Raw genomic sequence first — 17,588 nt, forward strand, 5'->3', positions numbered from 1 at the left:
GAGAGATTCAAGTAGACAGCAGGGCTCAAAATCAACTCATCTCCATGAGCAGACTGATATTCAAAGAGGAATGGAGCAGAAGTCTTTGTTAATCATAATAAAGAATTTGCTGTATTCAAATGAAATAACAGCAAAGTGGAAGTATGCCAGGGCAACACCAGTTTTCCAAGCAGGAATAAAGGGAACGCTAGCAAATTACAGGGCCTTCATCTCAATGTCTGTAATTTGCAAAATAATGGAAACAATAGCAGGGTAAGTTTGCCAAATGCATTTACAAATGAGTATCATTCCCTTTAATCAAGCTAGAGATAACCAACAAGGCTGGATAGAGAATTGGAGGTTTATGAATTTCTCTCTCTCTCTCTCTCTCTCTCTGCTCTCTCTCTCTCTCTCTGATGGGGCTATGACACAATCAGTAATTACATATGACTTATTCTACTTTAGTGTCCAGATTATTTTTACATAGCAGCTACTTCTAATGTGCCCATTATAAAAGAGAATAAAATAAAATGTAAAGCAAAGAAAAACAAAGTACTATGTGCTGTTCCCATTTTATGTTGTGTGCTACTATATATTCTCTTTGCTTAATATCAAACTGTAGCATAGAGCTAAAATGAAAGAATGTAAGAAATCTAAATAAATCATCCTCCTAGGACTGAAGTAAAAACATCTGAGAAGTATTTATTCCTAAGGATCACCTCGGCAGGTTATTCTCTGTCCTCTCAGAGTCTACCTCTCTTAGAACATCCTTCTTTTTTGAAACTTTGCTGCAATTTAAGTGCATTTCCTGTTGTCTAGTCTTCAATGAAGACCAAATAACTAGAAACGGTCTCCTAATGCCGGAAAGCCTGCATTCATTAACTACTGGCAGAACAGATTCAGTGACTTTACCAAACTCTTTTGGCATTGGTTTTATATTCGTTTTTCTAACTTCAATACTTAGCTCATAAGGGAAGCGCTCAGAGCTTGTAGGAATTAGGCCATGGGTTCAAGTTGTGTCAGACTTGGGTTTAATAGTATGATGTGGGCTAAAATACCTAACCAAAGAGGTATACCCTAAAAACTACAGAACACTTCTGAAAGATATTGAGGAAGACGTAAAGAGATGGAAAAACATTCCATGCTCATGGATTGGAAGAAGAAATATTATGAATAGCTATGTCTAAGCTACCCAGGGCAATTTATATGTTCAATGCCATCCCTATCCAAATGCCATGGACTTTCTTCACAGAGTGGGAACAAATAATCTTATGATTTGTATGGAACCAGAAAAGACCTGAATAGCCAGAGGAATTCTGAAAAAGAAAACCACTGCTGAGGGCATCACAGTGCCTGACTTCAAGCTGTATTACAAAGCTGTGATCATCAAGACAGTATGGTAGTGGCACAGAAACAGACATACAGATCGATGGAACAGAATAGAGAACTCAGAAATGGACCCTCAGCTCTATGGTCAACTCATCTTCGACAGAGCAGGAAAGAATATCCACTGGAAAAAGGACAGTCTCTTCAATAAACGGTGCTGGGAAAATTGGACAGCCACATGCAGAATGAAACTGGACCAATCTCTTACACCAGAAACAAAGATAAACTCAAAATGGATGAAAGATCTAAATGTGAGACAAGAATCCATCAAAATCTTAGAGGAGAACACAGGCAACACACTTTTTGAACTTGGCCACAGCAAACTCTTGCAAGATACACCTATGAAGGCAAGGGAAACAAAAGCAAAAACGAACTATTGGGACTTAATCAAGATAAAAAGCTTCTGCACAGCAGAAGAAACAGTCAACAAAGCTAAAAGGCAACCTACAGAATGGGAGAAGATATTCACAAATGACCTATCAGATAAAGGGCTAGTATCCAAGATCTATAAAATAACTTATCAACTCAACACCCAAGAAACAAAGACTCCAGTTATGAAATGGGCCGAAGATATGAACAGATATTTCTCCAAAGAAGACTTACACATGGCCAACAAGCACATAAAAAAATTGCTCCACAACACTTGCCGTCAGGGAAATACAAATCAAAACCACAATGAGATGGCTAAAATTAACAAGACAGAAAACAAAAAATGTTGGAGGGGTTGGGGAGAAAGGGGAACCCTCTTGCATTGTTGGTGGGAATGTGCACTGGTGCAGCCACTCTGGAAAACTGTGTGGAGGTTCCTCAAAGAGTTAAAAATAGATCTGCCCTACGACACAGCAATTGCACTGCTGGGGATTTACCCCAAAGATACAGATGCAGTGAAATGCCAGGACACCTGCACCCCCATGTTCATAGCAGCAATGTCCACAATAGCAAAACTGTGGAAGGAACCACGATGTCCTTCGACAGATGAATGGATAAAGAAGATGTGGTCTGTATATACACTGGAATATTCCTGAGCCATCAGAAAGGATGAATACCCACCATTTACTTCAATGTGGATGGAACTGGAGGGTATTATGCTGAGTGAAATGAGTCAATTGGAGAAGGTCAATCATCATATGGTTTTGCTCATATGGGGAATATAAGAAAAAGTGAAACGGATTATAAGGGAAAGGAAGGGAATGATGTAGGAAAAATTAGAGAGGGAGACAAACCATGATAGGACTCTGGGAAACAAACAAAGGGTTGCGGAAGTGGAGGTGGGTGGGGGAATGGGGTATCTGGGTGACAGGCACTGAGGAGGGCACTTGATGGGATGAACACTGGGTGTTATACTATATGTTAGCAAATTGAATTTAAATAAAAATTTAAAAAATAGTATAATGTGGGCAAGACACTTGAATCTCTGTGTCATGCTGATAGGCACCTCCCTTAATTGATGATCTCTCCAGTGGTTTCAATGCCCTGTAAGTTCTACTTTATGTTTCATTCTTCTGATGTCCACAGATATAGAAAAGCATTGTCTGTCCTCTTGTGCCAATCTATTTTCTTGATACTTCACCCATAAAATTGGCCTCTTCTGAGTAGTGGTGGCCATCAGGCTTAAAATTCCTGAATTTTCCTTACAGCAACCAACTTACAAACAAAAAAACTTCTTTACATCCACTGCCACTCTTACAACTTTAGGGGAACATGTGTTCTTCTTTTCATTGGAGATTAGTGTCTCCAATGGTGCATAGAATCCATCCCCTTGTGTCTCTGGGTGGGGGTGGGGGTGGGAGGAGGGCTCTTACTCTAGTTTCCATTTCAACAGGCACCTTCCCCTCAATCTATAAGCATGTTCAGGACTAACACACAAATCTCTTCCCCAAACCCAGTGCCCCTTCTGGCTACTGATTTTTCTCTCTCCATGTCTTCAAAGTCAAGTTTATTGATGGAATAATCTCTACTCATAATGTCACTTCTTCACCAATCCCATAATCGGTCTCCCATTCCCAACAATGCAGGGAAAGATACCCAAGCAAAGGTTTGCCACAATTTCCTAACTGCCAAATCCTTATCTAGCCTTTCCTGGTCACTCAGTAGCAATTGCTGCTTTTACCCACTTTCTCCTCCTTTTGATTTTGAAAACCTCACTTTCTCCTACTTATGTCTTTCCTTTGTTTTTCTCTACTAATCCTGTGAGGGATTAACAGTCCTGTTTCATGCTCTCCTATCTTGTTTGTTTAGATTTCAACCTCTCCCTTGATTCTGACACCTAAATTCCAGAAGGTTTCATATTTCATTTCATTTCCACTTCCTCCTCCTGCTCCAGACATATATACTCAGCTTTCTTTTTAAAACCTCTATGTAAATGCTTCCTAATCTCCCCCAGCTTTAATGATTCCCCTCTCTCTCCTGTTCTTCCCACCATCCCTATTCCTCTCTTGGTTTGAGGCAGAAACCTGGGATTAATTCTGGATTTTTTTTTTCCTGTGACATCCCCAACCCCTTCAATACACACACACACACACACACACACACACACACACACACACACACACATCCAACTAGTCAAATCTTAAAATTATTTCCTAAACATTTATCATGTCGAACCTGTTCACTTCAGCCCCACGGACTTCCCTTAGGTCCTCATCATCTCTTGTCTGGATTTTTGTCATAATCTTCCAAATGGTCTCTTCACCTGTAGTCTGGCCTCCCCTTCATCAGTCCTTATGCCCCTGCCAGAGTGCTTACACCACTCACATTTCTCTTCCCCCTATGGTCTTTTGTAGCTGCACATCATCTGCATAACTTCTTTTCTTAAAAAATATATTTTTTTAATTTATGTATTTGAGAGAGAGAGAGAACAAGAGAGAGAGCGAGCGTGCACGTGAGTGTACCAGTGTGGGAAAGGGAGAGGGAGAAGCAGGTTCCCCACTGACCAGGGAGCTCAACACAGGGCTTAACACAGGGCACCCTGGGATCATGACCTGAGCCAAAGGCAGATGCTTAATCAATTGAACCAGCCAGGTGCCCCTGCAGAACTCCTGATCAAAGTACACAAAGCCCTTCACAATCTCACCATTGCTGCTTTCCCCTCTTTACCTACTCACCACCACCATCACTTCACCTTCCAGCAATATCATTCTATGTCCTCTGTGCCCCAATCCCACTGCCTGGAATGCCATCCAAAGCCCAGAGTAGGTGCCACCTCTTCCATGAAGACTTCTATGATTATTCTATCCATGTGCGTGCACGTGTGTGTGTGTGTGTGTGTGTGTTGTTGGGAGGTGGGGGGATGCAATCACTTCCTTCTCTTTTCTGCCTGTGAATCTTTCACACACACTGTTGACTCGCCACTCTGCATTGTTAATATTTGTTGATACTCCTGTCTCCCTTCCTGGACTCTGAACTCCTTAGGGGTAGAGTCCAGGCATTTATCTTTGTGTTCCCTCTCACAGTGCTCATAATAGGTAACTGAATTAAGGTACATTGAATTGAAGATGAGAAATATTCTTCAAAGTACTCAGGAATGTGAAGGGTTGTCAGTTAATTTGCCTGCTTCCTGCATAAGATATGAGCAGTGTGAGGTCTGGGGCTGTTTTTGTTTCTCCAGCACCTATCACAGTGCCTAGTTCACAAGTGATAAGTTTGCCAATGAATGATGGTTCTTCTGGCTTAGGGTAATAGACTGTGCCCCCCCCCCCCATGTGGCTGTTTTAAAAATCTGTGTGTTTGATCAATGCATAGAACATGGAAATAGATAATTATGCATTAGTGAAAAATAGATGGGAGAGGTCTGGCTACCAACCCTCTTCCCTGAGAACTCTGGTGGTGAGTCACTAAAATCACGCATGATACCCCCACGCACTCCTCCCCCCAGGTGGTGAGTCTCAGCTAACTCAGCCAGGAATTAACAAGGGGGGTGGGGAGGGGAGGATACAGAGAGATTTCTAGGCAGTCTCCTCTCTCTTCTCGGTCTTTGTAGTAGAAGATTAGGTAAAGTCTAATCTGGGTGCAGAGAGAACAAGAATAATGTAGGTATGAGAGGGAGGCAGGGAAAGAATATAAGAAAATAGAGAAGAAGAAAAATGGGTAGTGGGGGAGGGACACAGAGAGAGGAAAGAAAGGGAGAGAGGGAGAAACAAAGGGAGAGAGAGACAAAGAGAGAGAGGGAGAGAGAGAGAGGCAGAGAGACAGAAGCTTTCAGCGCTAGGTCCAGGCTCTTCTGAGGCCTGCTGTTTTCCAGACTTCAAGTTCTATAAGCTACCACGTGGCCTCCTGAAGAATCTTTGTCATCTACTTTGGCTCTTGTCTACAGAGCAGCAAGAGTGATTTTTTTAAATTGAATCTGTAATGGCCACGCTGACCTTCTTTTAATCTCTCCACCTGGTTACGTTCTCTCTGGCTTCAGGTCCTTGAGTCTGATGTCCTCCTTCCCTAGAAGTGCCCCGACTCACCACCACCCCAGCCCTAAATTCTCTTTTCTAACACACAGTGGCAATTTTACATTTACTTATATGATTCATTACTGGGCTATCTCCTCGAAAAGGTTCTTTTTGTAGTTACCCATCAACATCATTCATCTAGCCCAGTGCCAAACACACAGTATATACATTCAGTGGTTTTTTGAAGGAGGAAAGAAGCACAATATCAAAGTCATTGGTTTTGCTGAGGTTTGAGATTTTCTGTTAAATCCCTAAAATACAAAAAAAAAAAATTTAAATAAATAAATAAATAAATAAATCCCTAAAATACCTCCTGTTGCTCATCTCATGCTTTTAGCTCTCCCCTTAGAGATTCATTCTGCCAGGTTGATGAGCATCTTGTCCTCTGGGCGTGTCAATGTTCACCCTTTGAGGCAGAGTCAAATCCTCCCAAAGGGTCTATGTGGTCCTTAGAACATTAGGCTCCAGCAGGCTTTGGAACAGGTGGAGAAAGAAAGGAAGGGAAGAGACATCAAAGCAAACCTTCCCAAACTGTGTGTGTGAGAGATAAAGAGAGGAAGCAAACCATAAAACACTAGATTAAAATTTGCATAATAAATAAACCACATGCTTCCCCAAGGAGCTTATAACTCTCTTTTCCATCAGCATACCAAGAGAGAGTGTGTTCCTCTCACACACAGAAATACAGTGTGACTTGTGGAGTGGGTTTTTTCTTTTTTTTTCATGGTCTTCTGGGAATTCTGGTCTAATAAAATGAAGTGTGAAAAGCATCTTCTACTTCCTACCAATCCACTGATGAGTCCCTGGCGGAGCCTGGTCTGTCACCTTCTCCGGGAAGCCCTCAGAGTGCTGAGTGAGCAAGAAGGAACAAAGATGAGAGGAAAGCAGCCTGCCTTCCCCACTTGGTATTTTGGTTCCATGCGCTGACTCAGTGTACCTAACCGGGGCCCTATTTCCCTCTTCCTCACAAGATGGGATTTGGGGGTTAGGGGGAAACTTTCGCTGGAGTAGTAAAAATTAGATTGCCATATGTCTTTTAATCTCAGCAAGAGAAGAGAGTACTTCCAAAGAAAACACTGAATTACTTCTTGGCCTCCCACTGGGATCAAAGAATTCCCTCCTCTCCACGTGAAAATTGTAAAATTCTCTCCCCTCATCCAAAGAGCCTTCAAGTGCTCGCCTTCCCAAAGAGAACCACTTTGCCTCTTCACCCTGAACCAGCAGCCTTCACCTGTATCTGTTTACTGCCTCTCCAGTCCAATAAGCCGGCCTTTGATCAGCTTTAACCCTTCGGTGATGGTGGTGACAATACAATCCACCATTCTCCGTGGCCATTAGTGCTCATTTTATTGTTTTGCAGTATGCCACTTGACATTTATTTATGATATTAATATGCTTAATTGTTCTCGTGTGCTTATTTCTTTATTCAGTGCCTGAAGTCCTTAAGGGAAAAAATGTTGACACACACACCCCCCCCCACACACACACACTTCCAGTCCAATTCAGAAAGCGGTCACTCCATTGTGTCAATGCCAAAGACACATGGGTAAGTGCATGCTCCGTACAGAAAATAAAGTAACTACAGAGAAAAACATTTTCTACATAGATGTGATACCATCCCTTCCGTGGATGTGTTTGTAGACACCTAGTTCTTTGGGCAACAAATTTTAAAAATATATATGTATGTGTTAAACACATTTGTATGTGATAAAACACATGTATTTAGGTTTTAGATATATTCATGGGCACAGGAAAATTGCTCAAATTATTGTAGTCGATTTGTAAACATATAGAATGCAAACATATTTTTACCAATAACAATACAGGATTGCAAGGGCTGCAGAGGCAGCTGGGAAACATTGCAGAGGCAACACCTGAACTGAGCGTAGAGACAGAAAGAATTCCCCAAGAGGAACAGGTGGAGGAAGGTCACCATAGGTAAGGGAGGAAGGATAACAGGAGATTTAAAAAACCTGAGGAAGAGTTAGACATGATTTCTGATGCAGAGATGCAATTTAGTGAGGGAAAGACTTAAAGAGACAGATCTGGAAAGACATGCTGGGCTCTCTTAAGAAATTTGCTCCTTACCCTACAAACAGCCTTGGAAGGTTTCTCAGCAGAGATAAGAAGGGAGAAAATACAATAGTCCCTCTTTACCCACAGGGGACATATCCCATGACCCCCAAAGGCACCTGAAATTGTGGAGAGTACCAAACCCTATATATATTATGTTTTTTTCCTACACGCACATACCTATCATAAAATTTAATACATAAATTAAGCACAGTAGGAGGTTAAAAACAATAATAAAACAGAACAATTATAATAATATAATGTAATGGAGTTAGGTGAGTGTGGTCTCCTCTTGCTCTCAAAGTATCTTAATACTGTACTCACCCTCCTTCTTGTGTTGCTGTGAGATAATGAAATGCCTACGGTGAGGGACATTTAGGCAATGACCAAGGCGTTGTGAGGTAGGGTACCATTGGTCAACACGACCTGATTGACCCCAAGGAAAGGAAACTATGGAAAGCCAAACCAAAGCTGAGGGAGGACTCCTACATGGGTTCCCGTGAGATTTTCCGAGATTTTCTGTGGCCACAGTTTGGGGGCTGGTTGGGGTAGTGGCTTGTGAAGCTGTAGGACAAGTAGGCAATTGTCTGACTCCCTGTGGCAACCCAAATGAAGGCAGTGGCAGTGTAAGAAGTGGAACTAGAAGAGCATCTCAGAGGAGGGTGAGTGTTTGAGAACTCTACCAGAAAAAAAAAAAAATACAAAATAGGTACAAAAGTGATTACTCATTTAGGGTAAGAGAAGAGATCACAACAAATGACAAGTAATCAAAAAGCTGAAAAGCACCACAAAATTCAGAAAAAGTGACATAATTTTATCATAACCATAATTAATTAACTGCAGACATGCCTTTTTCCCTATTTCTTCCACACACTTTTTCCCTATTTCTCTTTGCTGAATACTTTTTTTTAATTGAGATAAAATTCACGTAACACCAAGTTCACTGTTTCAAAACATACAATTTTGTGGTTTTTAATATATTCACTAGGTCATGCAACAATTATCACTATCTAATTGAAAAATATTTCTATTAGCCACCAAAGATTTTGTTTGGGATTAGCTGTCAGTCCCCAGTGCCCTTCATTCTCTGTTCCCCATAATCTATTCTCTGTCTCTATAGATTTGCTGATCCTAGTCATTTCATATAAATGATATTATACAAACTGGGGCCTTCTGTGTCTGGCCTCTTTCACTTAGCATAATATTTTCAAGATTTTACCATATTGAAATTTATAACAGTACTTTATTCCTTAAAAAATTTTTTTTGAAGTGAAATGCACATAAGATAAAATCAATCACTGGGTGACGGGCACTGAGGTGGGCACTTGACAGGATGAGCACTGGGTGTTATTCTATATGTTGGCAACACCAATAAAAAAATAAATTTATAAAAAAAGTAAATAAAATAAAATGATTTAGTGGGATTTAGTACATTCTCGGTGTTATGTAACCACCACCTCTATTTTTTCCAGAACATTTTTACCACCCCCCCCAAAAAAGAAACCCATACCCATTAAGCAGTTATTCCCCATTTCCTCTTCCCCCAGCCCCTGGGAACCTCCAAGCTACTCTTTCTCTCTCTCTCTCTCTCTCTCTCTCTCTGAGCTTACCTATTCTGGATATTTCCCATAAACGGAATCATGTGTTTGGCCTCTGTCACTTTGCATAATGTTCATGAAGTTCATCCACATCATAGCAAGTATTGATACTCCACTGCTTTTTATGGCTGGATATTTCTCTTTTATAAAATTTTATTTATTGACTGATAAAGAGAGAGAGCATATGCACACAGGGAAGTGGCAGAGGAAGAGGGAGAAGCAGGCTCCCTACTGAGTAGGGAGCCCAATTTGGGGCTCGATCCCAGGACCCTGGGATCATGACCCAAGCCAAAGTCAAACACTCAACCAGCTGAGCCACCCAGACACCCCTTGCTGAATAATATTTCATTGTCTGGATGTTTTATAATTTGTTTATCCATTTATATGTTGATAGGCACATGGTTTTTTTCTGACTTTTGACTATTGCAAATGGTACTCATATGTATGTGTTTATATGGATTCGTTTGAGTACCCATTTTCAATTATTTGGGGCCTACAACCTAGAAGTAGAATTACTGGGTCATATGGTAATTCTATGTTTAAGTTTTTGAAGAACTGCCAAACAGTTTTCCAGAGCAGCTGCATCATTTTATTTTCCTACCTGAATGCACAAGGTTTCTAATTTCTCACATCTTCATCAATATTTATGTTTTTTTTCTATAGTGAAAATCCTAGTGGGTGTGAAGTATTACCTCATTATTGTTTTGACTTTCATTTTCCTAATAACTAATACTACTGGGCAACCTTATATATGCTTCTCAGTCATTTGTATTCTTTTCTGGAGAAATATCTACTCAAATTCCTTGCCCCTTTTTAATTTTTTTTTCTTGCCCCCTTTTAAATTGGGGTATTTGTCTTTTTGTCTTTGAGTTGTCAGACTTCTTTGTATATTTTAGATACTAGACCCTTCTCAGATATAAGATTTATAGATGTTTTCTCCCATTCTGTATCTTGTTTTTCCAATTTCTTGATAATATCCTTTGACACTTCCAATCCTTCTATTTCCTTGCTGAAAGAATTTTGATAATTTGATTATAATATGTCTTCTATCTAGTTATATGCTATGTCTTCTATCTAGTTATCTAGCAACAACTGAAAATGGAACATTGAAGCTCCCACAATTACTGTTCGATTGTTTATTCCTTCCTTCAGTTCTGCTAGTTTTCGTTTCAATATTTTGGAGCTCTGTTGTTAGGTGTAGGCATGTTTTAAATTGTTATATCTTCTTGATGGACTAACCCTTTCATTATTTTGAAAATCCTTTGTTTCTAGTAGCAATTAAAGTCTATTTTGTCTGATATTAATATAGCCACTTCAGCTCTTTCAGTCACTTTGCACAGAATATATTTTTTTATCCTTTTACTTTCAACCTATTTATAATTTTTGAATTGAAAATGAGTCTCTTGTGGGACACGTCAGTGGCTCAGTGGTTGAGTCTCTGCCTTTAGCTCAGGGTGTCATCCCACTCTGGGGATCAAGTCCTGCATGGGGTCCTTGCAGGGAGCCTGCTTTTCTCTCTGCCTATGTCTCTGCCTCTCTCTGTGTGTGTCTCTCATGAATAAATAAAATCTGTTTAAAAAGAAAATGAGTCTCTTGTAGACAACATGTAGTTGGATCATTTTTTAAAAATCTATTTTGCCAATTTCTGCCTTTTCACTAAAGTGCTTGATGCGTTTACATTTGATATACTGTTAAGGAAGGAGAACTTCTGTTATTTTTCTATTTGTTTTCTGTTTATTTTTGTTGTTCCTCCATTACTACCTTCTTTTATGTTAGTTATTTCCTGCTGTGCCATTTTAAGCCCCCCATAATTTCTTTTCCTATATATTATTTCTTAGTTCTTTTCCTAGTGGTTTCCCTGGGGAATCACAATTAACCTTTTAATTGATAACAACTTAGTTCGGATTAATATCAATTTAATTTTAGTGTTCTAAATCCTTATGCCTCCATAGCTAAATTCTCCCATTTCCCTGTTCTGTGCTGTTATCATCACAAATTATATCTTTATACATTGTGCGCCCATCGACATAGGTTGATGAATACCACTTTATGCAGTTGTCTTTAAATCAGATAGAACTTGACGGGATGAGCACTGGGTGTTATACCATATGTTGGTAAATAGAACTCCAATAAAAAACACAAAAAAAATCAGATAGAAAAGTAGTTACAAATAATACATTAATATGGTCTTTTATATTTATTCATGCAGTTTCTCTCATCAGAGATCTTTATTTCTTCATATGGCTTCTAGTAACCATCTGGCACCCTTTTGTTTCAGCCTGAATGACTTTCTTTAGCATATTTTTTTCAGGAGATATTTGCTGGCAACAATTTACGTTTTGTTTATCTGGGAATATCTTAATTTTTCTTCATTTTTGAAGGAAACATTTTGCCAGATATAGAATTCTTGGTTGGCTTTTTTTTTCCCTCTTTGAGTACTTTGAACGCATCATCCTACTGCTTTGCGGCCTTTTAAGTTTCTAATAAGAAATCAGCCGTTAATCTTATTGAGGCTCTATTATAGGTGATAAGTCCTGCTGCACCAAAGAGTCTTTTCTTTGTCTCTTGATAATTTGATTATGATAGGTCTTAGTGTGAATCTCTTTGAGTTAATTCTACTTGGAATTTATGGAGATTCTTGCATATGTAGATGTTTTTCATCAAATTTTAGTTTTCTGATATTATTTTCTAAAATATTTTTTCTGTGCCTTTCTTTTTTTTCTCTCCTTCTAAGACTTACATGATACATATGATGGTGTCCCGCAGGCTTTTAAGACTCTTACTTTTTGCTTCATTTCTTTTCTCTTTTGTTCCTTTGACTGGATAATTTCAATTGACCTGTCTTCATGTTGCTAATTATTATTCTTCTACTTGGTCAAATCTACTGTTGAACTCCTCTAGTGAATTTTTTTTTTTACTTTTTAAAAAATTATGTCTATTTATTTGAGAGAGAGAGTAAGAGAGAGAGGGAGCACAAGCTAGGGGAGGGAGAAGGAGAAGCAAACTCCCCTGCTAAGCAGGGTGCCCAATGCGGAACTCGATCCCAGGACTGTGGGATCACAACCTGAGCCAAAGGTAGATGCTTAACCAACTGAGCCAACCTGATGCCCCATGAATTTTTAATTCAACTGTACTTTTCAGCTCTAGAATTTCTATTTGGTTCTTTTAAATATATAATTTTTATCCTTTTATTGCTATTTTTCTATTTGGTAAGAGATCATTCTGATTCTTTCCTTTAGTTCTTTTGATATGATTTTCTTGGGGGTGCCTGAGTGGCTCAGTTGGTTGAACATCTGCCTTCTGCTTGGGTCATGGTCCCAGGGTCCTGGGATCAAGTCCCACATCAGGCTCCTTGCTCAGCGGGGACCCTGCTTCTCTGTCTCCCTCAGGTCCTCCCTGTTCGTGCATGCACACTCTCTCTCTCTCTCTCTCTGTCAAATAAATAAATAAAATCTTTAAAAATAGATATGGGGGGATCCCTGGGTGGCGCAGCGGTTTGGCGCCTGCCTTTGGCCCAGGGCGCGATCCTGGAGACCCGGGATCGAATCCCACGTCGGGCTCCCGGTGCATGGAGCCTGCTTCTCCCTCTGCCTATGTCTCTGCCTCTCTCTCTCTCTCTCTGTGACTATCATAAATAAATAAAAATTAAAAAAAAATAAAATAAAAATAGATATGGTTTTATTTTTTTATTATAGTTTTTTTTAAAGATTTTATTTATGTATTCATGAGAGACACAGAAAGAGAGAGAGGGAGAGGGAGAGAGAGAGAGAGAGAGAGAGAGAGAGAAAGGCAGAGGCACAGGCAGAGGGAGAAGCAGGCTCCATGCAGGGACCCCGACATAAGACTCAATCCCAGGTCTTCAGGATCAGGCCCTGGGCTGAAGGTGGCACTAAACCACTGAGCTACCTGGGCTGCCCCTAGATATGGTTTTCTTTAGCTTTTTTGCACCTATGTCATTTAAAGTCTTTTTCTAGTAAGTCCAATGTCTGTACCTCCTCAGGAATAACTTTTATTAAAGTCTATTCTTTTCCTGTGCTTGAGCCATTTATTCTTTTTTCTTTGTATGCTTTATAACTTTTGGTTGAAAATTGGATATTTTGAATATTATAATGTGCAAGTCTGGAAATCAGATTCTCTCCTCTTTCCAGGGTTTATTGTTTGCTGCTTATTTTATTTATTGTTATTTATTTGTTTACTGACTTTTCCTTTTTTTTTAATTTTTTTAAATTTTTATTTATTTATGATAGTCACAGAGAGAGAGAGAAAGGCAGAGACACAGGCGGAGGAAGAAGCAGGCTCCATGCATCGGGAGCCTGATGTGGGATTCGATCCCAGGTCTCCAGGATCGTGCCCTGGGCCAAAGGCAGGCGCCAAACCGCTGCGCCACCCAGGGATCCCTGTTTACTGACTTTTATGTACTCTTTCTATAAAGTCTCACTCTTTGGGGTCTTTTAAGTAACTGTTCTGTTAGATTAGTGATCAGCTAATGATTGGACATATATTTCCTTTCCAAACTTCCAAAAAACTTCCAAAACTTACCAAAAATAGCCTTTTACCATAGGGGTTCTATTTGTGTATGTTGGTGCATGCTTTCAACACTCAGCCCAGCAGTTTACAACTCTAAGCGTTCACTTTCCCTTTGTGCAAAACCTCAAGGTCAGCCAGAGGTCAGGTCCTACGGCCGTCTCATGCCATTCCTGGGCATGCATGGCATTCTAGATTACCAAGGCTATGCATGAACTTTCCAGAGTCTTTGTAGACATCTCATTTCCCAGCCTTTCCTCCTAAGCTTTTTGATTTATGCCAACTGTTATCTATAGCCTCAGGCAGTAGCAACTAAAATATTGGGCAAATAACTCCTCCTTTCCAGTAGCTTTTGAGCTGATCCAGTTCTAAATCAAGGCAAATCAAGGTAAGACTTTTGAACTGGTCTTCTGTGAAGCACCAGAGAAAAAAAATAATAATTATAATTTTTTTGTAAATGAGGTCCATTCTGTCCCATCAGTACTGGGAATATGGCCTGTTTTTTTTTCAAGGCTACCTTTAACTTGAGTGTGGCCATGGGTCTGGCCAAGTTAAAATGCCATAAACCTCACTATTCTTCCTGATATTCAGCACTTTCCTTAAATAAGTACTCCCTGGATTTTGCAAGCATTTAGTTAATTTCCGGGTCTCTGAAAAAATTGATTTGTACAGTTTTTGCCAACTTTTTTTTTTTGCTTTCATGGAAGGATAGAATATTGGAGTTCCTTACTCTTCTACTTTCAGTGACATTAGTCCTCTTTATATTCTTTAATTACCTCTTCACATAACAATTTTGTAATAGAATTTTTCCATTGAAAAAGTAGAAGGATGATCCAGTCTTTCCCTTAGCATAATTGAGCAAACTAAAATAATAATAATAATAAAGAATTTGGAGAAATTTCATACAGGTTATGAACAATACCACATTTATAACTTCCTTTAATTTCTTGCTTGGGCAGGGCATCTTGCTACAGCAAGCCCTCAGAGAACTCCAGCTCTTTGATCATAGTTGGCATGGCTCCTGCAACTAGCACCCTAGCATCTGGTTAGGCATGGTCAGGTCCCTGCACCTCTTTCTCTCCCCCATACTCCTACCTACATTGGGCTAGTCCTGGGTTGAGGGAAGACACCTGGAAGCCTCAGTCAGGACATCTGGAAGCAAGCCTGTAAGTGGGGCACAGGGCAGCTTCAGCTTCAAATACTTCTCAGGGGTCCCAGACAGGGTTCCAATGCTCTCTGACCATGCCCAAAGGCAAGTTGTCCCAGAAGGCCTAGGAGATATAAGGGTAGTGCTGGCAGTCTGTCAACCCTGCCCACAACTCTGAGATTACCAGCAGGGCATATACAAAACAGATACGAAAGTGAATATACAAACAACACAAATGGCCATCGATTGCTGACTAAGCATATAAAATGTGGTGCATTCATAGCATGGACCATCATTTAACAGCACAAAGAAATAAAGTTCTGGTACATGCTACACATGGGTGAACCTTATAAGCATGATACTAAATAAAGGAAGCCGGTCACAAAAAGCACATATTCTATGACTCCATTTACATGAAATGTCCAAAATGGGCAAATATAGAGAGACCAAAAGTATATTAGTGGTTGCCTGGGTTTCAGGGGGTGGGAGTGGGAATGGGGAGAAACCATCAGTGAGCCCAGGGTTTTTTTGGGGAGTGATGAAAGTGTCCTCAAATTTGATTATGGTGATGTTTGCACAACTCTGTGAATATATTTAAAACACCAAATTGTACCATTTAAATGGGTATATTTTATGTGTATTTTATCTCAAAGCTGTTAGATATTATAAATATATGGCGAGGGGGTGCCTAGGCTAGGGCAACACTGCTGGCCTCAGGCACAGGCACATGCTAGAGCTGCTGCTTCTTTTCCTTCTCTTTGGAGGAGAGTGCTCAGCCTAGGAGGGGGCACCTACAAGTGAGGAGCCCTAGAGCAGGAGCTTCACCAGCAACTCAGAGACCTGCCTTTGGATACGCTTCATACAGTTCTCTCTGTTCTTTCCTTTTTCCTTCTCTTTCTTTCTTTCTTCCTTTCTTTCTTTCTTTCTTTCTTTCTTTCTTTCTTTCCTTCCTTCCTTCCTTCCTTCCCTCCTTCCTTCCTTCCTTCCTTCCTTCCTTCCTTCCTTCCTTCCTTCCTTCCTTCCTTCCTTCCCCTAACTCCCTTTCTCCTTTCATCCCCTTTCCCCTACCCCTTCCCTTCTTCATCTCTTTCCTCCCTTGGTTGTGTGACTAGTTCAGGGTGTCAAACATTTTTTAACGTAATGTTGACAGATATGTACTAAGTGAAATTAACCTTTTCATCTTCACTGACTCATTTGTTGGCAATAAGCTCACAAGTTTGAGGTGAAGAGAGGTGGGTGGAAGGGCCCAAGGACATGAAAGGAGGAGTGGTATTTCAAAAAAAAAAAAAAAGTATATAATAGCAGTAGCTCCTCAATTTGAAACAACTGGATCAAGGCGCACCAGAGCGGCTCAGTGGTTGAGCATCTGCCTTCGGCTCAGGTTGTGATCCTGGGATCCTGGGATTGAGTCCTACGTCGGGCTCCCCACTGGGAGCCTACTTCTCCCTTTGCCTGCCTCTCTCTGTCTCTCATGAATAAATAAATAAAATCTTAAAAAGAATCACGTAAACCAATGTTTTTCTTTCCTTTATCTATAGACCCCAAGATGGATGTTGACATTGGGGGCAGCTCTCAGAAAATCAGGGTTGGCCTCGGAAGCAATCATAGATTTGATGCACTTTTGGAAACATATCTGAGGGATTCCTCAGCTTCTAGGATTCCACCCTGGATCCTTCCTTTGTAATTCAGGAATCCCCTCTGAACATGCACAGACATCTTTTCCCCACTCTTCTGTACTCATTTCCAGAATATGCCCATGCTTTTCTTTAAACAATTTTGATATGGTGAAATCTGAATTATGGACTAGGTTATTGGGCTGGAACATTCTGACAACTTTGGTGAGTTCTTGTCTGGAGCTGGGGAGTACAGTCAGTCTCTTTCCCATTCTGTCATCACCCTCACTGTTATCTGTGAAAAGATCCTTGTCTGCATGATCCTGGGGTTTGGCAATGCATGAAAAGGCCTGTTTTTGTAAAGGGAACTTACCACCCAAAAGGATACTGTGTTGTGGCAAAACCTGCCAGCTGATCCCCGAATCTGCTCCTCCTTAATCCTGGACATACAGACTGTGTCCCAGTAGGACTTACAGCTGGGTAAGACCATTTGACTGACGGCTGGTCGGTGGAACATGGGCAGAAATGATATGTACCGTCTCTATGTCTGCTCCCCTACCGAAGCACTCAGCCCCATGATCCACTCTGCAAATTGCACCTCTGAAATGGCTGGAATGTAAATGGCTTTCCAGGGCAACCTGAGCAGCCGTAAGTTAAAAACATCAATCTTTAACCTATGAATCACCATCAAAAGAATGCCCGCTTTGGACTCTTAAAAGGATCGACATTTTACTGCACTAGACATTGATATTTGGAGGTTTCTCTCGAATCTCTTAATGCCCTAACAAATACAAAAGTATTTTAAATGAGCCTAGCCATATTAATATCT

The 17,588-nt window shown here is 40.4% G+C and overlaps 1 long non-coding RNA gene across 4 annotated transcripts in view; it reads right to left on the minus strand.

Annotated features, from left to right (window-relative positions):
- LOC121498652 overlaps positions 1–17,356 on the minus strand; it is a 66,118-nt gene extending 48,762 nt beyond the window's left edge. For 3 of the 4 annotated variants that reach the window (XR_005989847.1, XR_005989849.1, XR_005989846.1), the window contains exon 1: positions 17,133–17,356. This is a non-coding gene — a long non-coding RNA (uncharacterized LOC121498652). Of the gene's footprint in view, positions 1–4,461; positions 5,137–17,132 lie in introns of those variants that run through there. The other variant, XR_005989848.1, reaches the window with a different exon arrangement.
- Between the last annotated feature and the right edge of the window lie 232 nt (positions 17,357–17,588).

This window comes from Vulpes lagopus, chromosome 9, assembly GCF_018345385.1.
Source record: "Vulpes lagopus strain Blue_001 chromosome 9, ASM1834538v1, whole genome shotgun sequence".
Taxonomy (NCBI): Eukaryota; Metazoa; Chordata; class Mammalia; order Carnivora; family Canidae; genus Vulpes; species Vulpes lagopus.